Here is a 25,082-nt window from a genome sequence, read left to right as displayed (position 1 = left end):
ATAAATCTATTTAAAGTTAAAAATAAAAAACCACTTGCTATAGGAAGTAGTTTTACTTGAATTCAATAATAAAACATTTCATACGAAAATATTATATTCTGAGCGAATGATACGATCTGTCGTTTCTAAGGATAATTTATTATATCTTAATTATATTTCTATTACAGTACTTATTAGTACCTATATATGTTATTCTATATTTTGTTATACGGTGGGTTGAAATATTTTTTGCAAATTATATAAAAATAACAATATTATTTAGAATAGTCTTAGTAGCTGTTATTGACTTATTAATTAATACATAAATATATTTTCAAACATTTTTATCGAGCATGAAAACACTAAAGTTTAAAATACTTAAACGCTTAAAATAAGTATACATTTTTGAAAATTTCACTGGACTTATAATTAGAAAATTATAATTTAAGTAAAAGCCTAATGTTTTTTTAAATTTTCTATAGAAAATTCTATACGATTCATTTATATTGAATAATAATAAAAATCGTTAAATGATCAATCTTAGGGTGAAATATACACGTTTAAATATACTGAATGTCGTAAAAATTTGAACTGCAATAAATTTGCCGTAAGAAATATCAAAACCATGAACATTTACTAGAAGCTTTCGTAAACAATAAAGTTGTCGACAATCTTAATGATGATCTATGAAAATATTATCATTATACGAGCAAATTCTTAAGTTATATAACTAACTCTATGTACGCACATGATATGCAAAATATAATTTTGTTTCTTTTTACCGTAAACCGTAATTTCATTATGTTTTTTTAATGACTTATTAATGTTGTCTTACTATTTTTCAAAAACTGCTGGCTATACATTATAGGTGTGTGTATCTGTTACTTTGCTGTAAAAAAAATAGGTTAAAGGTCCTCGTATAAGACAAATGTTGACTGCTATAATACATATTTCATAAGTATTAAACATATTTCAAAGGTTCAATTTGTCACGAGAATATCATTCTAAAATTAAAATGTTTGTTATTTTTTCGTATACATGAGTCTCATACAATGTACCTATATTTGGCTATAAAACTTAGCTCCAGCTGTGATATTTTATAATTATAAAAAAAAACTCATAGATACAATTTTAATTATATATGTTGTTATATGAACAAAATTATGTGTACCTTCGCATATAGTTATACTAGTTTCAAATAGGAGTTGTTGTACTATGTCTTTAAATATGATCGTTAAATTTTATAGTAAAAAATGATGTCAACACCGATTTAATAAATTACAAGAGAACATAATATACAGCGATTAATATCCTCGTCGTATCTGCTGTATAATTTTAACATTTAAATAATATGTATACTATAATATACAGTATTATTACAATGTATTATATTATGTGTCTATTGTCTATATGTTATAGTCTTGAGTCTATCAATTAAATCTATAAAGGAATTAAGTAAAAATACTATAATATTTATGCATAAGTGTGAACACGGGATAGCCGGGTATATATTTATAGGATATCGACTTCTACGTGAGAATATATTTTGTAAGTGTGCAATAGATTTCTTGTTCAATAGATATCAGGAGTATGTATTATAACTTTTAATACGTGAAATAAAAATTACGAATGTTATACTAAGTCAAACGTTAAGTTCAATTTGAAACAAGTTAAAAAAAAATGATCAATTTGGACAAAAATATACCAGTTATAAATTATAATAATTATCTTATTTTATCCTTGACATGGGAATGGCGGATTGTAATTTATCACTAGTTTTTACACTACACAGCACCAACAACCTAATTGTTACCTATTATAATATTATTCTAAACTTGTAAAAAAAATCACATATTATTATATCTTATGTGTTGTTCTAGTTAATATCTTAATATGTGATTGATAATAATATATGCACATTTGATGGTAATAACATAAGTGGTTTCAAAAAATGTTGCATCTTCCCGAATAGTTACGTTAAATAATGTTGTGGGGATAGAACATTAGTATAAATTTGAATCATTATTTATTATTTATAACCACCCTGACGTCGATGTAGTGTTTTCGCTCACGCTTATGCTATAAATGTATACCTGTGTACTGTGTAGGTACTAAACACACAAACAAGAGTGGTTCAATTCAACCACAACATAAAATCAAATACGTACCTATAAACATCACTATGCATGCGCCGTGTACATATTACATTTAATTATCAATTTAAGTGTAAACTAAATATTATGTACCAGCAGTTATGTTACTATTGCTGTATACGAAATGTATATATACATAAAATAGACAGTGCGTACACGAAATATATTATATTAATACGCTGTTAAATATTTTAAATCTCGTCCTGTTGAAAGTGATGTACCCACCTATAAACTTCAACTTCTGTTTTACACAGCGCCGTCATAAAATAACCCTAAATCAATTTAATGTACATGATAATATAATATATAATAAAACATTTATATAAGCTATGGCCCTCCATACAGTAATATAACAGTATACGTATATATGCCATTAAAAAAAATTACACGTATAATAACGACACATAAAATGTTGTTTATTAATTGGTGGTTAACGCGCCGCCCGACTAATTATGATTATTATTTATCTAACATAATTTTTTGCTACTTTATAATGCTATTAAACGCGCGTGATCTATAAAATTATACGACTCCAAACGTCAAAACACGAGCGTACGGCAATCAACCGCGGTATCGGTTACGTTATTAGGTACATACCTACAGCGAACACGGGGGCATTATTAATTAATGTTCTTAACACATGATTATTCATTATAATAATAGTATATATAGGTATAGGCACTAGCGATTTGTTTCCCAGTGATGATTTTTTTTTACGTTCAGTTTATATAATTCTATATGTTTACCTATACTCCGCAGACTCGTATATCATTAAAATGTCATTGTGTAGATATATTTGCATAAAACGTTAATAAACGCTATTTATTCGACCGCGTCCGAAGTTGTGACACGTAGGTATACCTACCCACATGTTGTTGTATAGCTATACGTTTATTATAATAGCTGACGCTCGTATTTATAGATACGTATTATTTCCATTTGTTGTTTGGATATAGGTACATTATTTTATTCGTTGTACTTTTAAAATGTTCTTATCGAAGCAGTTGTGGCGCTTAAAGTAGGTAGCCACATTTATATAATATAGGCACACAAAAAACTTCATGTCGTTGAATCAAATTTAAAAACGTTTATAATCGTGAACAATTCGTTCAAATCTATACAACTATAATATATTCTAAACGGGAGAACACTATCGTTACATACATTTTTTTTGTTACCCATTGAAAATACTTATTATTTGCCAAACAAACGTGTGCCATTCGCGATTGTTACTGTGACAATAGCACGTATACCTTAGGTACCTAAGTACATCTGGACATTTTCATTCAGCAGACATTGAGACGGTTTACAGCGTGGTGCGAAATCTTTTCAGTAGTCGATCCAATTTTATCATCGCTATCATCATACATAATAAGTTATCTCGTTAAGATAATATTATAATTATTCATAACATTAATGCATTACCGACAGTTTAATCCCGAAATATGAGCGTTCAGGCAACCGAGATTGCACGCGCGCATTTACAGAACGGCTTGGCGCCGGAGTCGTCCGTCGTTTTCCGAGAATGTCTCTCCAGGCGTCCGAGTGTATTTTCTATTACTTTGATGAAAATTACCTCGGTGACGGAAAGACTAGCAATGTACGTTTTTACTTTCCCGGGTATCTATTGTATGCAAGAAAATCATAGTTTCTTCTGTTAACACCTTTTGACACCACTTGATAGTCGATAAGAGGCCTTCATCACAATACAATTATTTGAATGTCCGCCGTGTACTATAAGACAGCAACCGTACACAATTGTGTACGTTGATTAAATTTTAAGGATATTTTGATGTCTATATAATATAATTGATATGGTGTTTCTAAGACACGCGGAAATCACTATCATATTTTGTTCTCTATCAATTTGAGAGTGATAATATAAGGAATTTCTGTGATAAAATATTGTATTTAGGTAGGTACATATTATATTGTACGGTGTTTTGCGTCAGGATCTCGGGGCGTAGTTTTGAACTATATATAATAGCAGGGAGGAATGAAAACATAACAATAATTTGTAGCTTATAATATGTAGATGTTAATCAAGACATTATGATGTACAACTGCCGTACCTAACTATATTTAAAAATAACCGGCATGCAGTACATAATATATATTCACAATGGTATTATGCGTAGTTATTATTACTTGGTATATATAGTTATAATACAAATTATACAATAATGCTGCGCCGAGTGCCTCAAACACGCAATTCCTTTCGTCTTTTCATCACAGTGAACCGATTACATAATAATAATATCTATTGTGCGTATGTACCTATATTGCGGGCACAATAAGAGGTGTTTTACGCGTTACTTCTGCATGCACGTATGGAAATCTCACGATTTCGTAGGTATACATAACTGCACATATCGCAGTGTGGATTTTCCTTTTGCAGACATTGAAACCCCTTAACTACATTGTATGACGTATATTTTAACATAGATTATAGATATTCTGTACATGTGTGATGTTTATGGAATTCAGAAATGCCCTCCTGTAATAACATCCTTTATGCGTGTATATGTGTAGACTTCGTAGTATTATAATAGGTACCTCGAAGCACCACCACCGAGGAAGTCGACGTATCTAATCTTGTTTTATAAATTAATATTACATAATAATTGTAAGCAAAATATACGTATTTGCTGCAAACGATGCTCAACTTTGTACAATATGTGAATGTATCAATCCATTGAGTCTAAAGGCACCTCTACATCGAGACTCGAGTATAGATTTCCTTAAACTCTATACATAATACCGCATGAAAAGAAACGCCAGCAGACAAGACTTTTAAAAAAGTCGTTAAACCTGGTAATTATCATTACCACGGGGAGCTAGAATTAAGAAGACCGTAAGTCTCAAAATATATTATATATATTACTCCATACGCGAACATGGACCATACGCTGTGGTAGACCGAGTTGAAGGAAATTCGAAATACTGAGCAGTCCTCGTGAATTTGTTATGCCTCTCTCTTACAATACCACCTACACCTGATATTATTAATAATGATATTATTATATCATGAATAGGCGACCATACTGTGTCTAACCTGCAAGAGCCACATATATAATATTATGCATTGGTACTGAAGTGGTAAATCGCTGTAGGTCAGTTGGTATAATGTAATATAATAATTACATGCTGGCGTATATAGTCGTAGGTCAGCAGGAGTGTATTCCAGATACAATGTAAATTTAACGATATATGATGAATAGGTACTTCACGCTTAAACCATAATAATAATAATAATAATACAATATATATGTGTATGAATGGTAATAAAATCAATAACGAGACGATCATAAAAACGAAATGGGCCTAAACGAGCGAGTGCGCGCGCGCGCGTGTGATGCTTAAATATGTGTGTCGGTGGTAGGTACCTACAATGCGAGCACACGCGCGTTACAGACCGTATCGGAATATTTATTGGATCGTAAAAAAAAAAAAAAATAATAATAATGACAATAATAAAAAGAGAAGAAGTAGCCCTTTTTTTCAAACACGCTTATAAACGCGTTACACACACATAATAATATAATATGTGTGAGTATTATGTGATGTGTATAATGTATGTATTAAATAGTATAATAATATGTGTGGTGTGTGTGTGTGTGTGTGTGTGAGGTTGTATATAATAAAGTAATAATGATAATAATCCCGTGTAATAAACTGTCCATAAATGTTGCTGGTAATGGCTAATAAAAACGGCTGCCAACAAGCTACTCAATAATAAAAGGCAAATATTGTTGTTATTGGTCGTCAACCACTGCCGCCGACGCCGCGCGCCGTGTAACGCTCTCGTACGCTCACGCGCATGCGCGCACCGTGCCCGCTAACGAATATTTATATCCTCGGTCTTGCTCTGCGCAGTTTTATTGTAGTGCCTGACACGTGCACTCGAAATCGGCTGGTATTATTATTATTATTATTATTATTATTATTTTCTGCCCGCAAGTCCGGCCATGAAAATAATTCATTTCCGACGTAGATGAACCGTGGTGAAGGTCTAACGACGGATTCAGTATTAGTGTATTACACTACCTATCTTAGGAGTCTTAAACAGATTTATAATCACAAGTACCTACCCATGTCTTAAATGATCTCGTTTTCAATTATTTTCGTTCGATTTTATCATTAAGAAATTGTACTTTTCAATGTGTGTGATGTACTTACCTCCGTAAAAATGTAAGCCATACAAAAAATAATGTGTGCAAAGACAATATTATTCGACGACGTTTCGAGTTCCTGGGAATTCAGTTTTTTCCGGATTCTCTTATACCGAGAGGACATCTGTGAGTGAAAGGACGAAACGCGGGCGAGTGTGGGCGGGGGCGCCATCTGTCCGGTTTCACCCATTGAACTCAGCCGACGGCGCATCCCCTAAGTCGAGAACGTCGTGAAGAGACGGTCGACACGATTTTATAATACAGACATTTTGTTTAACCCCGTGAGAATTATTTTTCGAACTGACATAATATTATATAGAGACGGCCGAAAACTTCGATATGTAAACAGAGCGGTAGTTTTGACAATCGAAAATCGATTGTCTTACTGTACGGAGTATAGTAAAATACCTACGTGTACCTCTATAAGTGTATCTACTACGGATCGCATTCCATAATTATGGAATGCCTCCTATTGGATTTAAAATTTATTAGACGATTCACGATCGACACGAACACTATGATAGTTTTGCGAGATTGCTTATGGTTAAAATATATTATTAACAGACAATATAATATAATAATTCCGAATGAGTGAGAAATAAAACTCACATGGTAATAAAATTTGATCTATTGTCAGAAAGAATTCACGATTCACACATGCTAGTCTATTATATACTTAACTAGGTACATATTGAGTATACCATACATATTACTTATTAGATATTAGAAGAAGAAGTATACAGGAATGTAGTCATGTAGAATAAGCAAATAATAATAAAATTATCGTTTTTTAACGAGCCGTGAGAAATATCATCACGCGATTCATCACCATTTATTGAATATTAAAATATACACGTGCATGACGGACCATGGAACGAGCGAACAATTGAATATTTACGCAGATATAATAACTAATGAGCTTATATCATCATGCACGTTCAGTGCTTATAGGTATATTATAATATTTACCACCGCAATAAAAATATAATATTGATATTATTAATATTTATTAGTGATAAAATATTACAAATTATATAGGTACTAAAGACTAATGGTATATATTGGCGAGTATATTGGTAAATAGAGCAAAGATTTCACATTGAACTATGGCATTACGTCTTATGATGTTCAATTATAAAAATTTTCAGTTTTTCGGTAATCGTGCAACATCTACATAAATAGATTATTTAGGTACGCATAGAGGTATAGGTATGTAAACTGTCGTTGTATAAATACTAAATCTAAGCATACAAAAAAATATGTATAAATATTAATAAATAACAGCTGAAGACTGCACATCTTAAGAAAATGTTTGTAGTGTTGGCCTGCTGCAAGTACTGAAATCGTTCATTCGTGTCGGTGCCAAATCACGTGAAATTAAGTGTTTCATACTTCGATAGCAAACTATTCGGTTTTTACATATTATTTCACATTTTTTCATATTGTAATCAAAACAAAGTTTTTTACCGCCGAGTAGTTATTTAGACCAATAAAAAACAAGTTTTTTCGCTTAAAGCTGTTCAACATTAATGATTATTACACCTACATTTAAGTATTATAATATAATATTTTATTTGTTTATTTATTTATAATACATAGGTACGGGTTACCCCGATTTAAATTATATGTAAATGTCTAATAACCATATTAACTAACGATTTAAAATAGACAATAACAATAATATTAATTAATTGCGGGATCACAGCGAATTTATGTAAGAAGGAAGGACGATGGTCCCTCGTTGGCCGGCGCTTCATCAGGACTGTACCTATATAAATCAAGTGCAACGGATTGTCTTTTATTTTTAGATAATGTCGGACGGATAATAATAATAATAATAATATCATCTTCGTCCGACAGTATGTATGGGCACTCATTAAATTATTGTTGTAATGCGGCTACAACGATTTCGGCCGCTCGACGACGGCGTTTACGAGACGGCGGCGGTGTATAGTCGGTCATCATGGCGTCGGCGGCGGCGACGAGTACGCGACGGACAACACGGTGCGACGGTGCTGTTGCTCGCCGCCGCCGCCGCAGTCGTCGCGGCAGTGGTGGTGGCGCAGTGGCGGCGGTGCGTGTTTGTGCGTGTTCGTGCGTGCGTGTGCGTGTTCGCGCGTGTGCGTGTGCGTGTTCGCGCGTGTGCGTGTGCGTGTGTGTCCGCGCGATCGATCCGGCGGAAAAAAAGGGGGAGGGGATAACGACGCCGCGCCGGCCCGTTTAGGCGCGCGCGTATACAGTGTGCGCACCGCGCGCCATTCGTGTCCGTCTTCTCGCTCGCGCGTTCGGTCTCACCCGCTCGCTCTGGCTCACTCGCACCGATACGCGCGCGGGACGCTCATTCTGGTTTTTTTTCCCTTTTTATTTTTTTTTTTTACACGTACACGGGTTACACCCTCGGCCGACTGCCATTAAAAAAGACGCGCAGCCGATACTATTATAACCTATACGACGTGTTGTTATTATTATTATTTCGATATATTATACCTACCTATACCGAATGTTTTTGTTTCTTTTCGTTTACCCGCACGTCCTATACGTTTATTATTATATTATAATATTGCCCATACGCACGCACGCCGAAGACGATTTCAATGTTGCAGCGCGACACGTTTTCCTGCTCCCGAGTCTCTCGCCAGTATTAATAAATAGGTGCCTATATATAGGTACATAATATTTATATATAATATATCAACGGTGGAGAACGTGCAGCGTACCCATAGTTATAATACGATAGAGTCACGAAATTCGACTGAAAAAAACAGACGCTCTGCAGCTCGAGTTGCTGCAGCATTACTATTATTTTTATATTATTTTTCGGGCCACTCTTTAAAGCCATAATACATTTTTACCGTCTATATATACGACGAACTCCATACATTATGATGTATAGGTTACCTACTACCTATATTTTATATTTTACGGTACACAAAATATAATGTAGATTGTGTAATAAAAGGGCTCACGGGTTTAATATAGCTACTTATTTTTAGCGCGCGCAAGTCGAGAATTATTTATTATTTACACATATAAATGTAGGTATATATATATATAAGTACACACGAGTCTACTATAGGTAGGTTGTATATGTATATTGTATATATGTGTATAGATGCTTACTTATATATTCTTATCTATATATATACTTATACGGTGATGTATTATTATTTTGTACTTTGTATATCTATATAAGTAAATCTATATACGAGTACATGTGCAGCATAACATTTATAATTTATATTTACTTTTAACATCGACCGTTATCAAAATGCGTGCGCCCAGGTATTATGATATATAAGTCTTGTGTGCCACTTACTATAGTATAGATTCGTTCAGTTTTATTATCGTGAGCACCGATCCATAAATACATAATAATTAATAAGTGATAGGTAAATAGGTATAATTATTGTATTTATGTAAAGAAATAAAATTTGTTCTAAATGTCCAAAATAAATTGTTCCGTTTAATGCTTCAGTATTCACTATCCCAAATATAAAAATATTCCACACGAGTGCCAAGGAGACTGCAGTAATTATATATTAATATGGATATTGTCCAAAACATATAATGTGTAGATATTTACTTCAGAATTGTAGTCTTAATAAATAGACTATAATACTATATATTATTAATATCTATATGTTATGGGATGATGCAACGAAAATATAAGATTGGAAGAGTTAAATATATTATACATAGTATTTTTTTTTACTGAGCAGCTAATCTAAAATATTATTATCATATTATATTCGTAGTTATTCACATGTAATACATATAGGTGCCTAATGCCTAAGATATTTCATCACGTTGTACTGGTAGAATTATATTGTAGAAATTTTAGCTAGCGATTATCATAATTGTTTTGAACTAGCTGGTATATATTATATATAAGTACCATTTTGACTACTATTATTTTTAATCATTTGCCGAATTAGTGTAGTATTTTTAAATATATTGGTAGGTGCATCGTGCACAGGTGTATAATAATATTGTAGATGCTTCAATGTATTATGCTTCTTTTTGTTTTTATATAATTATATATATTGTGTACATTATATTATTATGTTTTAAATTGTTCTGAATGTGCACTGCAGAGAATTCTAATTACGCGGGTTGTCCCGCACAGTAATTTTGGGAGTATATAATTTTCGGGTTCATTTTCTCTCAACGTATAACCTAACATTATTATGTACACAGTAGATAGGCTATATTAAAACCTATACATAATAGGTATACTACCTACTGCAATACCTACGTATAAACGTCATAGATACGACTTTGGCGGCGTCGGTGCTCCCGTATATAAATATAATAAATATAAAGTGTAATATGTAATAATATATACTGCACGGAACCCGCAATCATATTATATAATACTTCAATAGTTGAATATATTTTATACATACCTAAACTCGTCTATTAAAATATTTAATTTTACACAAGAAGAAATTGTCGATGAGCTTAATAATAATAACAGCTCATCTGCTGACGGGGCTGCATTCTATATAATAGGTACCTATTTACATGTTACTGAGCTCAGGTTCAGGCCCCACCTGGTAAATATAATAATATTAAACGTACCCGAGCTCCTAAGTATAATATAATATAAACATTTTATAAATCACAAACGACGAGAGGAGATTACGTGGTTTGCTTGTCCGCATAATATATATGAGCATGCAAAATCACCGTATGATCAAAATTAATTCTAAATACAGGTATACCTATGTGTATATGATAGAAAATAGCGACGTTACAATAATGTGTATCACTAAATTATAGAATTTTTTAGATAAACACATAATACGTACCAAAACAATCACACAATTAACATTTCGATAAGTGGTTGTAAAAAATATATAAAAAGCACATGATTATACATTAAAAAATTAATTCCTTCGCTTATTTAAAATCATTCCACGAATTATTTATATACTCGTGTACCTATATTATCGCGTCCACCGCATATACGAGACCGATATATTATATTTTTACACTCGACTACAATGTGTATAATGTATGAATACGAGGTATTTATGTAACAATTAATGACTTATACACACGTTAGCACCCAAACCTCGGGGATTCGTTTATTTCGATGTTGTCAGGACGCATACACATACACATACCTATTTATTATATTATTGTAATACACGTACAAGTACTCCTGCTCGTAAACAACGAATAAAATATATACTAATATAGATAATAACAAGCAGACCGCTAACGCACTTGACGCGTTTATCTTATAACCTCGTCTCGAGTGCGTGCGAATATATATTGTTATAATAAATAGTATCCGACTGACGTAAGGCAGAACTGTTGCAAGTCTCGAGCCGTCGCGTGTGTGTGCATTTAAGACGACGGTATATTATAATATATTATAATGTATACACATTGTTGGCGTTTGTAGAGCCGCCGTGTGTACATTATATTTGTTGTACAAAATATGATACAATATACGTATAGGTGCTCTATATATAATTATATAGTTTATATCCTATAATACAGTGTAGTATAATTAATTATAAATTAAACACAAACGCGTCGTCGTGCGTCGCGTTATATTGTCTCGTATGTGTTATAAATCGACATAATAATATTATGTCTGAATACAATTAATAATATATATAAAAATATCATAATATTTATCAAAAACAAGGTACTTTTAAATCACGTATCCGTGTGATAATAATCGATTTTAATTTGTGTAAAACATTAAGACTGTTTAGGTATTAGGTATACTTAATAATAATAATATGTAATATTGTATACTATGTCAATGACCGCGATACCTACTATAGATAATAATTAATAATATAGGTACAATGTAAATATACATTCAGTCATCACACAAATAAAGATATTAATATGTTTATGCATATACGAGGCACAGTGCGTATACAGTGTAGTACAATGTGTCTATTACTAAAAATAACCAATTAACACCTCTACCCGCCCACTGCATCACAAACGTTAAAATACGTACCTACACATCTAGTTTAATGTTAATAAATATTTATTCAACTTTTGAGTATTATTAAGGTAGGTACATGAATTAGTGTTACTTATATAGTTATACCGGCATGCAATACGCATTTTTAAGAAACAAAAAATATTTTAACTTTTACTTTGAGCTCAAATAGATCAAAATGCGTGAGAACTTTCTTACTTTAAACGAGAATAATAATTTTGAATGTTAGTACTAACCTATGTATTATTCACCATAGACATTACGTACACTTTATTTATAGTACACACACAACTATTATGTACCTACCTTTGACACTCTCAAAAACGAAATTTAAAAACTAATACATGTAATATGCCTATGCCTATACTGAGTAGTATACTCTACCTGACCAGTATTATAGTCTTACACATTGACGAAGTGTCTTAGAACGTATTTGTTTCTGATACCGTGTGATTATAATATTATATATACTTTATTATAAAACTATAACCATTCGAAAACAATCTTGTCGGCTGCGAGTGTTTATGTACACTTTACTCGATACATATTATACCTATGATGATGTAGCTTCGGGCTTTGGACATCACGAGATGGCCGTCTTGACCAGAACGCGCACATAAATATATTATATTATATTATTCGCCGACTACCATATAATATATGCTATTACACACAGTTCACTCTATTATTTATTTTGTTTTTAATTTGCTGTGAAGTACCTATATATATATATGTGTATAGATAATCGGTTGCAGTCCAATAGCAAACACGACATTCCGATCCGGTTCCGAGCGTACCTAAATGACCCCATACGTCCTGCTTCGCTATAATATGCTATTATAAACGTATATTAGGTATTATTATATAGGTACACCGAATTTCGTTCCCCCGGGGGCCCGTGTGTAGACAAAGCACGTATATTATTATAATGGGATAATATAACTGCGCGATTGAAATTTTGTCAAAACGATTATATATTATATATTATTATATAAATATGTATTCTCGCGGGATGTTGATACAACACACAATTTTCGTTAACAATTCCTTTCTATAGATACCTATACACGTTTATAAGTTCACGTTTAGGAGCAAAATTATTATTAAACACATAAAATGACGATGGCGATGATGATGATGATGATGATGATAATAATATAAAAAAAAGAAACTCCAATCATTATTATTATTATAGATAGAGTTTTTTGGACAGAATGGTAACCGCCCATCGGGTAAGTACGCCGTGCCGGGCCTGGGCCACGAACGGTTTTTTAATAGCTGTATAATTATTGATACGATCCAATCAATTTCGAAGGGCAGCGTTCACCACCGTTGCACCGCCGAAAACGGCAAACAACAAACACTAGTACAACGCGCGTACCTATATAATATTATCTCAATCATGATGGGCTACATTATTTTAAAATCAAAAACAATTCGTTTGCGTTTTCGGCGCACATCGTGCGGGCAACAGTATGGTAGGTATATAATATAAATTATGTATTATGGAAATAGGAATCACGTACGGCGGTGCTCGTCCTCAAAACACGCGCTCGCTAAAACCTATATATTCATAAATATAATGTTCAGCTCCGTCGTATAAATAATAGACACTCTGCAGCAGTTGCGAGATACTAACTTATTATTCCAATATGGGTATATAATATGCGCAAGCTGTGGAAGATTTCGTGGCTTGTATTTATGTCCGAAAACGTCGGACAATCGGTTAATTGAGCACTGGGACTATTGTACGGATCGCGGTCCTTCGCTACACACATAATGCAATATATATATTTATACGTATATTTCTACCATATGCGGTGGTATACGAACTATATATATATATATGTCGTAATATAAAGTTTTTCTCTCTCGGACACAAATTGAAAAGGAGAGGACCTCGTCGATATATATGCGGACAATGGCCCTCCGTGACAAATGGGATACCCTATCGAGTTGATTTATATTGTTTTGGGTATTTTCGACCGACGATACAGTTCTCTTACACTGCACCATATTAAACCTATATATAACGCGCGTATTGTGTGTAATATTATATACATGCATATTATATATGAATTCTACTGACCTCTTGGGTTTTCTGTGCAGGCAGTTTCCTTTTCCGTCTGCAGCCGGATATCTACTACAAATTATGTGGGTGTGCGTGTGTGATATACTGCTGTTGCACCATGTGCTAGTACCAATTGCTTGCCATCGAGTCACAAGATTATACGGCCGAGAATAACCACAACCACACCGCAATATCGTCCATCTCGATCCATACGATTTTCATCTGAAACACGACACAAAAATCATTCCTATAGTTAATTCGGGTGTAATATATATAGCTCGAGTGCCATACACATCCAATGCGCGCATATATAAGTGTATTATTATAGACATACGTATAGGTACGATTGTCAACAAACATAACCCATATACGATACATATACATACGACTTATATTCAATATACAATACATATAGATATATTTAAGTCTGTGATTAAGTGTTTTATTTTTTTTTACAGCAGGTCATTCGATATATTTTTTTACAAAATAAAACCACTGCTAAATATTTTCATACTGACACGAAACGACATCATTGCATGTTAATCGAATACTATATTTTGTTTATTGCCGACCAATGTACCCAATGTAAAGTAACTATTATAAGTATACTATTATAGGTATTATGTATTGTATGTATACAGCTGTAGCAAGTTGGAAAATTCAAAATTGTTATTCGGCGGACGGACGGCGGATCATAGCCATCTCACATAATATACTATGCTTTGTAAATACAAAGACCGAAAGGCGCAGTTTTATGGAAATCTTAGACGACTCGCGACATCATGTTAGGTACAATAGACGCCGGAGGGCCGAATAATATTATATTCTTCGCGTTACATTCTACGTATAGGAATTAATAATTTTTTTAACTGCTCGTGGCCATCAAAATCAATTAGGTTAGGTATAATTGCGTTGACTTTTTATCGCCATGAGCGCAATGAATAATACATAATTAAATAATATTCGAACCATACGATAACTAATGAACGACGAGTGATTGATATACTAGCGAGTATGATCACGCTGAGTGTATTTGTAGTATATACATTTCGTATTATGGGTACTGAACATGGTCTAATCCAAGGGTCACCATCCCCGTGTGATGGGCCTTAATTAAGAGAGGAGGAGATTACTTTACGTTTGAAAAGATTATGTTCACAATACATAATGATACCTCAAATTATATCAAGTCATAGTATATGTTATCGTTATTATATAAGTCACCATGTCTTAAAATTCTTTTACTTTTACATTTATATTTATGTGCACAAAGTTGCCGAGAGAAACTTTACTAGTTAAAGTTTACTATCAATAATATTATCTACAATTTATACGAATGCGTTACTCGATATGTGTGCAATAATATTACAACACTTTATCTATATTATACAAGTAAGCTCAATCAAAAGACCCCCTTAAAACACCATATATCACCTCACTATAAGACTCTATTTCAATAACCCATCATGTATTAAGTCTTTGAATACAATATTATATGTAACAATTATGTTATCATGCAGGATTCAAATGTCAAAATGTTAAAAAACATTATTTATGCCGAATATTTAGTATTTTGGATGTTTAACACGTATGAAAACTCACTATAATATGTACGCGTGTACCTAATATAGTTCATTATTCGTGTCAACAGTCAATTACAAGATTTACGACCGTTTTAAGTAAAGTTCCCTAATAGTATAGAATTTTTAAAGTAGGTACTTAATATATTATTTATTTATATTTACTAAGAAAATAATTATATGTCATTATTGTTTATCACGGAGTGTTTGTGTACCTACTACGGTAAACATACACACACCGTATAACAACAACAAGAACGGCAATAATTTCCTTTTCAAAAAGTAATGCTTATGGTAATATTCAATGGGTACTGGAGTGTTATAGGTGTCTACTTATGGGCCTGTAATAGATAGGTGCATCAAAAATAATATTCACACGAGCACATATATATATAAGGTCTAATCGACGTGTAGTGCAAATGGCGATGGTCGAAGAAAATAATGTTGTACTGGGTAGGCTTTGGCATCTCAGAAATAATTTTTACTTTCAAGCAAACGAACTACATATAATATTATCTACTATTATATAATGGTAAAACGCCGTTTGCCGATAGTGATAATAATAATAGTAATAATAATAATAATAATATTCTCACGGCTAAATAATATCATTATTCATTAATAATAATAATCGAATCCTGCGGTCAACCGGAATTGAAATGGTGTGCGGTGGCGTGAAACAGCATAATATTGTATTACAGTAGAGATTGTGTGTATAAAAAAGTAGAATTTATCGATGTACGCAAATAATATTTATATTTAATATAATAGGTGCCTGTATAAAATGATTCCTGAATAAAGTTAGCCGATCAATAACAAATAACTTATCGACTGTAGGTCTGCAACAGATATCATACGCCAAACATTTAAATTATATATATTGAAAACTAGGCGTCCATCATGTTATACATATAGGCTCGACGTAATTTTTCCTATTTATTTTTTTGTTATTCGTTTGTTGTCTAGAACTCGATCCGAATTTATGGCAATGCATATTTTATATTCTTATTATATACGATTATAAAAAAGCGTAAGTCGTTAACCAGTGATTATTTTTTCGCACCCGTTTAAGTGTTCTAACTGAACAATATACGGTGTTTAATAATTGTGTGTTCGTATACGAATATAAATACATAGTATACGATACAAATATCGTAAATAAGTATATAAACGATATTATATATATACTTAATATGTGCAGTGTAGATACACTGTGTTCATGTATCAGGCGCGTCTGGAAAAATATAAATGCAAATATCGACAAATTAAAAAGCACCTCCTCCGGCAAAATTCATATCCTACTACCATATCTTCTAAACCTATAGATACGCGTAGTATATACAATATACTAAGGTATACATAAGGACAAAAAGTTAAATAATTCAAAAACTACTAGTCCAAGTTTTGATTTATGTACATTAACATTTTCAAAAACTCATATAAAAATGTAGGTAGGTGCAGTGAAAAGGTTCAAATGGTTCTCAGGAATTAGATAATATAATGATGAATTATTCTTATATAAATTCTCAAATTAAAAAAAAAGTTTACTCCTTAATATTGACATATACAATAAGCCAAGTACCTACCTATACTCATTTGATGATATTATATAATATAATTTACTTCTATCAATAACACACTTGAAAATTACAACACAATAAACAGACTTGAATAAAGTCAAATCTAATTATAAAATAAAGAACTGGTGCGGATTAAAATATAATAAATATATTGTAGAGGTAAATGTGTTGTAATAACAGTGTTCTATTATTTTTAATCCTTTCTATAATATCCATGGTATGATTTTAAGCTTGACAGAAAGAATGTTTAGTATACGTCTGAATTATACAGGTTCATTATTTTAAATCTAATTTAACTTCATTATCTTTTAAAAGGTTTAAAATTACTAATAATTATTTTAAAAACGAACTGTTGTTTTTGTTAAAATTTTAAGTGTAGGAAATGGATAACCTCAATATTTTAATTAGGGAATATAGATTAAAAACAAAAAAAAAATCTGTCTTTAAACAACTAATTTAATATTTATTAAAAAGTATTTTACTAAAAATGTTGTTTTAAATAAATGTTAAAATCCACAGACCACCACCCAATGCGACTCTTTGTACTTCGGCTTGCAGCAGTTTTAGATGTCATTGGTATGAATAATTATGTTTATGAACAATTATTTCAATTAATTATTTAATCTGTATTTTAATTTAAAAATAAAACGTAAAACACCTATGAACGAATAACTCGTTTGCGATATTATGTAATATAGTGTACGTGTTACAGATATATAAAAATAATTAAAAGTTCATTCGATAAATAGCGATACGATCGTTGATCATCGCTGGATACGCGGAGTAAACAATTATTTAAAAGTAAGAATATTCTGCAGCGATGTTAATTTATATACCTATATTTCTATTACCTCGAACGAGCGTTATAGTTTATTACGATATGTTATAACAGGTTATCTTCTAAAATGAAAAATTAAGCTTCGCGATATGAAAATAAGTAAGAAACTTAATCAACAACTAACAAAAAAGTAACACAATATTTATACCTATATAAATTATATTATGTAATAGTGTATACTATGTATGGTATTACTACAATATAATATAACCGAATGCTTTATTATTGCATGTTTTCATACGGTTTTCTCGTGCGTATTTACATTATTTTGCATACTTTAATATTATAACATGTATACTACCTACCTATATTATAAAAATAATAAGGTGATTCACCTACCATAATTATCCCAATTTTTTCATTGAACAAATGATTTTATTCAAATTATAATTTTGGAAATTTTCAAGTACGCAGTTCCTATTTAATAGGAACGATCGTACATCGTTTTCGCATCACTATATAGTCGATAGTTGCATATCGTCCGATTTTTGAGCTACGCATCGTTGCGCATAACCCGTTTACCTACCTTAAGTTAAATACATAATTGGGCATCAGCATATTAAATTATTATTTAGCAACAGAACTGGAAGAGATTAGGAGCAGGTACTCAAAAACACCAGTGCAGGTTTATTGACTCTCGTAGTATTCAATTTTCAAACAACTTCCATTTAAAAATATAAAGGTGGCAGTAAAACAACTGAGGTTCATGTACCTAGAAAGTAAAAGTAACCAATACCAAACCATACATTTTGATCATAATATGTAATATGTATATAATATAATATATGTATATTATTTAATTAAATAGTAAAAAAAAATATAAATTCTACAAACTAAATCTTCACCTATATCTATACACATTTCATATAAATCCGTTATTTAAAGGACTATAGTGTCGATATCCTTAATAAACAATATTTCATAACTAAAACTTGTAGCTTAAATTTTGAGTAATAATTCACTAAAAATATGGTTGAAAGAAAGGTGATGATTCTTATTTGAAAAAATAGAAATTTGTAAAAATCAGTAAACAATACATAAACCTTGGATGCCAAAAATAAATAAACTGTATTTGAAAATATGGTCTTCTCATAGATATGTTTAAATATTATTATATTACTTGAGAAAATTCCAAAAATCAGACTTTTACAGCATTCGTAAAGGATAGAAACAAGCATATTCGGTGAATCACGCTCCTTGGATCTATAATGAGTACTTTCTTATGTAGGTACCTATATGATTTAAATTATAACACAAAAATATTCGCCTGCACTTATACACATATATATATACAAGCTCGCACCATGATAAATACGACATAATTATGGTTCGATTATTATTATACTATATTATAAATTATAAAGTATATATTGTATGGAAACGCGACCAGGAAAAGCGGCTGCTTATACCTTCGGCTCAGCGTTTTACGCGTATAGGCAAAGAATCCATATTTGTGTGTGATGTGCGTGCGTGTGTGTTTTCAGCGGAATGTATTATATATATATATTATTAAATAATAGACAAGTCGTTTGCGGAATTTCTAGCGAACGGAAAAAAAAAAATCCAATATACGAATAAAATAAAACGGTATGGACGAGGCCGGCCGGCGGGTCGACGGGGGAGGTTTGGTCCATTGTTTTTGCCGCTGCAGCGGTCTCCTATACACACCGTCGTCTCGCGCATTCCACAACGGGCGGCGACACGCACGCGATCGACTAGGTACGCGACGTGTGCAGATGGAAATTTTTTTTTTTCCTAGCACCCGACCAGCGGGAAAGGGTCTCGCGGAGCAATGTCCCTCTCATATAATAATATATATATATATATACATATCGGTAGGCACACGAGCGGGGAACACATTACAATATCATAATATATTACACATACCTATATACGCGGCGCTGATGCATTAACGGTTTACGCGGTGTACTGCACGCAGATACAGGTATATGATAACAATATGTGTATATAACATTATTTACTTATATATACATATTATATAGAGGGCAACGGTGCAGATCGCGTATACGTATTCGTACTTTATAGGTACGAACGCATAAAAAACGTATCGCGGACAATAAAACTCGGCCAAGTAGGTATATATATATATATATATATATATATATGAGTATAGATGATAACGCTCGGCGCAATCGCGCAGTATTTTCTATATATTTTATTGCCGGTGACTATTATACGTATATGTATAGGAGGTACCTACGTCGTGCATAGAACGAGGTTCCGCTAAACCTATATATACTTATACTATTATAATGCATGTAAGTATCAATATAATATTAGAACACACTATAATATTATAAGCGATAGTGTGCTGCAGAATCTTACAATTTTTTTCGCTGCCCGAGATACACGATATCCTCGTCGGACTGATTTAATAAGTATACATAGATGTCTAGGATACAGTTTCTGTATATATATATATATAGCTAAACACTTTTCATTATATGCATACTATATTATATTGTGTACACGACAAATATATTATATTATTATTGTATTATTGTATTATACTAAAATAATAGGTATTTATATGTCGTTTAAATAACTAGGACACGATTCGCTGTGGTGTAGGACATATACTTTACGGATTTCTACCCTTTCACTTGTCGTCACACACTCTCCATATATATATATATATATATATATACAAATAATATCGTCGGGATATTTCGATTTTTTAATTACGTTTCGCAACGCTAGGCGTGCGTATAATATTATATTCGTATGAGTGCAACGTTATATTAATATTATTATGTGTTTGCGATTACAATCCAATTGCATATACTTACCGAATATAATATTATACAAATTACACGTAGGTATGTATATATATATATAGGTAGGTCCGCGTTTCACCTCTTCTCGTCGATACCATTTACAACGTATATATATATATATTATATATATATGGTCAGCGGAAGGTAAATAGTACCTACCTATACTTACGACCAAATGCGTGCTATTTACGATATTCGACATAATATATAATAATAATAGGTATCACACGCCATTTATATACAACACATGCAGTTAATATAAATATATATATTATGTTGGTATGTCTATGCAATACGCGTTTATAATACTCTTTTGCACCTCTGCAGATATTATACTTTTGAATGTGTTCATTTGCCCAGTACCTATATAAAATATTAGTTTAATTATGGCTGTGATGTTTTTAAGTGATCAAATAATAATTAATAGGTTACAATTGATGATTATTACGATCCATTAAAAGTATCAATTGGATATGATGTTTAATGAATTTAAAAAAAAAAATGTAAGGTTACGCATAATATTATTGACTATATATCGTTTTCTTTTATTTGTATTGAACGTCAAGCTTTATAATACTACACTTGGCACCCGGATGTTCACATTAAAGCATTTTAAACTGTATTTACTGTAGACGTAACAGCTTATATTTTAGAAATAACTATAATTTAATCTTGAATTATGTACCCGAACCGGGTGTAATGTGTAGAATGTAAATAATCAAATCGTTTCGTGTTGGGCTTGGACATAATACCGTGATTCATATAATCATCGTTGGAGCGTATATAGTAGTCATATTACCTACTCATTAGTCATTAACCTTTATATTATTGTGAATCTCGTACTTCGGGTGATATCAATTCGATGTCCATGGAACAACAATAATACTTAATAGTAATAATTTACATAAAGTGTGGTAAAGTAAATATTACCTACTTCAGAAACGTTCCCCGCGGGTTAATCTTAATAATAATTATAGAACGTGTTGTTCAAAGAAAATATGACGTATTGTATAGCTCGAAAGGTGTTTTCTGCGATGGCCTTATAAAATTATTTAGATTCTGATAATTTGTGCATTATATACCTACATAATTACATATAGAGCAATATAAAGCTATCTGCAGTAGCTATTTCATAAATGTATACCTACCGCACCAGTCGATATTCTATAAACCTACCATTTTTTAATATATTATGTACCCACATATCATTATAATGTACACGTCATTATAAAGTCCTGCACAAATACACCGCGAGTGTATTATAGTATATATTTTATAAACGTATATTGTAATAAGTTCTACGCAAATATAATATTATAGGTAGGTATACGTCCACAACGCGCGAGTCCTCCGATCCTGTTTAAATTACTTTTTTTATTAATTATTATAACACCTCGCGGTAGTTATTTCCGTCCGAGACATCTCGGGTGAGTCCAAGGAGAACTACTACAACTACTTCTTCGGCCGGTCCAGCATATATATATATAATTGATTTTGCGCCGCGCGCGACCGCCAGTGGCTCGTCTCGTTAAAATCTGATATGGGTGTAAAATCCGCCATTTAAATTACGTGAGTATATATATATATATATATATGTATTATTACGTATTTTTTCCACTCCAACCGCCGCCGTCGCAGCTCGGGTCGGTCCCGACAACAATCGTACGAAATGATTTATGCGCCTCTTGCGCGACTCGCGATAGATATACACGAACCATCGCCCGCCATCGTCAGCGGCGGCAGCCACAGCGTGCGAGATCATATTATTAAAAATAATAATAATAATAATTCTACGACTTGTCTGCGGGCACACATATGCGGTGCAGCCGTACCTACACGTAATACATGCCTACAACTACACATCCGGCGCGAAAACCGGCTGTGCGACAACGCGTCATAAAGTGCAGCGGAGATTTAAACGAAAACAATTAATTCCTACAAAAAATAATATGTTTTTAGTGTATAATAAATGATTAATCGTATTATAACATAATAAACATGGCGTATCTCGCGGCGTGGTATCATCTGCAGCTATATATAATAATATGTGAACCATAAAATAGTCTTCTATGTGTAATAGGTACCTACCAGCGTGCGTTTTATTAATAAATAAACGCTGAGCGAGTTCACACTGAGCGTCGAACGCTCTCCTAAATATCATATATTATTATTTTAAAAGGACTGTTGTCTGCTGTTGCACCGCGGTCCGGTGTCGCGGTTCGTGATTCGTACGAATAAAAATATAACATGGTATATGTCAGGTACATTACATTAGGTATAGGTGCGGTAGGAGGAACTCTGAAAATATATACGACGTCTGCGGACGCGTGTAAATAGTGTTATAAATTACATTTTTGTTTTATGATTTGTCGTATTGCACTGCAGATATATATTCAGAAAAACAACGTTTAATTTATTATACTATACTTAACCAAAACCCGCAGGTATATATATGCTCACAATTATAAAAAATATTTATGAAACTTTTTTCCTCATAAATATAATTCATAATATATTTATATATATAGCGTGCAGTAAAAAATAAAAAGTTAACTCAACATTAATATTATGGAATATTTCGCGCCATTGTAAAAATCTATTAAGTATGCCTATATTATAAAGTTTGTAGTTTTTATATACCTACAATAATACAATATATATCTTTTATTTTCCATTGGTAATATTATACTATAATATTGTTGATTAAGTTATTATAATAATGTTCATCTATACATCAAGAACAAGTGTCAGAAATTATTTTATAGATTCAATAATCGAAAATCGTGTTGGTAAATTATCAGAATGAATACCACTGTACAGTAAGTACAATGTACATACAGTGCATACTGACAGCTACCTATTTCAGGCTTTAGCATAACATTATATATTATGATAGGTACAGCAGTATATTCACTTCATCACTTGCACAATTATTTAAAATTTAATTTATATTTTAATGTGAATCTGATAAAACAAAAAGGTTTATAAATAAAACGGTAGTCAATAATTTGAATATATTTTTGGTAAATTATGTATCTAAATAAAAACATAGCCACTCAAAATATGTATACATAATTGGAATTCGAGACATGTATTATAGACAAATGGTTATATGCCTACATAGTTAAAATAAATATGCCTGCAGACACATATTATGACGTTTATATTTGAACTGTTGTAAATATATCCTATTTACAGTTAAGACTCAGTTAAATATGGCTTAAGCGTTTCTGAACGATCGTTTTTATACAAAACGTAACAACTTTAGATCGTTATCAAACGATTATTCTATAAAATTGCATAAATAAATTTATGAAAATTAAAAATAAATATTTGTTTTGGATTAACGCGTATTTACTTAAGAAATATGTAATAAAATGGTATATTTTCGGGATTGTTATACTGAAAAGAATATAATATTGTTTTATGGTTATTATCTAATAACAAACATAATATAAAAATAATGCATTGTCGTACGCCCGTACTTGTTTACAGGTTTTACGGGTTAAATGCATTTTATAATTTGTTTATAATATAAGATATACTTACGCCATAAATTTTATTAATGTACACTATTCAACTTTTATCAATAAAAATATAATATTTTTTTTATATTGATTAGGCACTAAAATTAAGTATAGAAATAAACAGTAATAACTAATAATTATAATAATTAATTACATTTAAAATATAAACAATTATATTTTTTTATAACTATCTCTGAGTAATAAATTATAATATTGTCATTTAAATCATTAAACTTGAAAATTTTACAGTAAATACAATAATTTGTATAATATGAAACTATTAACTTAAAAATGTTAGATGCATAATATATACCACATTACCGGGAATATTATATAATATATAATTATACATTTATAAGTACCTATAATAAATAATAACACACACACACACACACACACACACACACACA

The 25,082-nt window shown here is 31.6% G+C and overlaps 1 protein-coding gene across 3 annotated transcripts in view; it reads right to left on the bottom strand.

Annotated features, from left to right (window-relative positions):
* LOC111041080 (homeotic protein ultrabithorax-like) overlaps window positions 1-25,082 on the bottom strand; it is a 173,895-nt gene that overhangs the window by 141,784 nt on the left and 7,029 nt on the right. For all 3 annotated transcript variants that reach the window (XR_002605270.1, XR_002605272.1, XR_002605271.1), the window contains exon 2: window positions 14,368-14,571. The gene's annotated coding sequence lies outside the window, so the exon portion shown is untranslated. The remainder of the gene's footprint in view (window positions 1-14,367; window positions 14,572-25,082) is intronic.

This window comes from Myzus persicae, unplaced genomic scaffold (genome assembly GCF_001856785.1).
Source record: "Myzus persicae strain clone G006 unplaced genomic scaffold, MPER_G0061.0, whole genome shotgun sequence".
Lineage (NCBI taxonomy): Eukaryota > Metazoa > Arthropoda > Insecta > Hemiptera > Aphididae > Myzus > Myzus persicae.
This window is presented reverse-complemented; position numbering and strand designations above follow the sequence as displayed.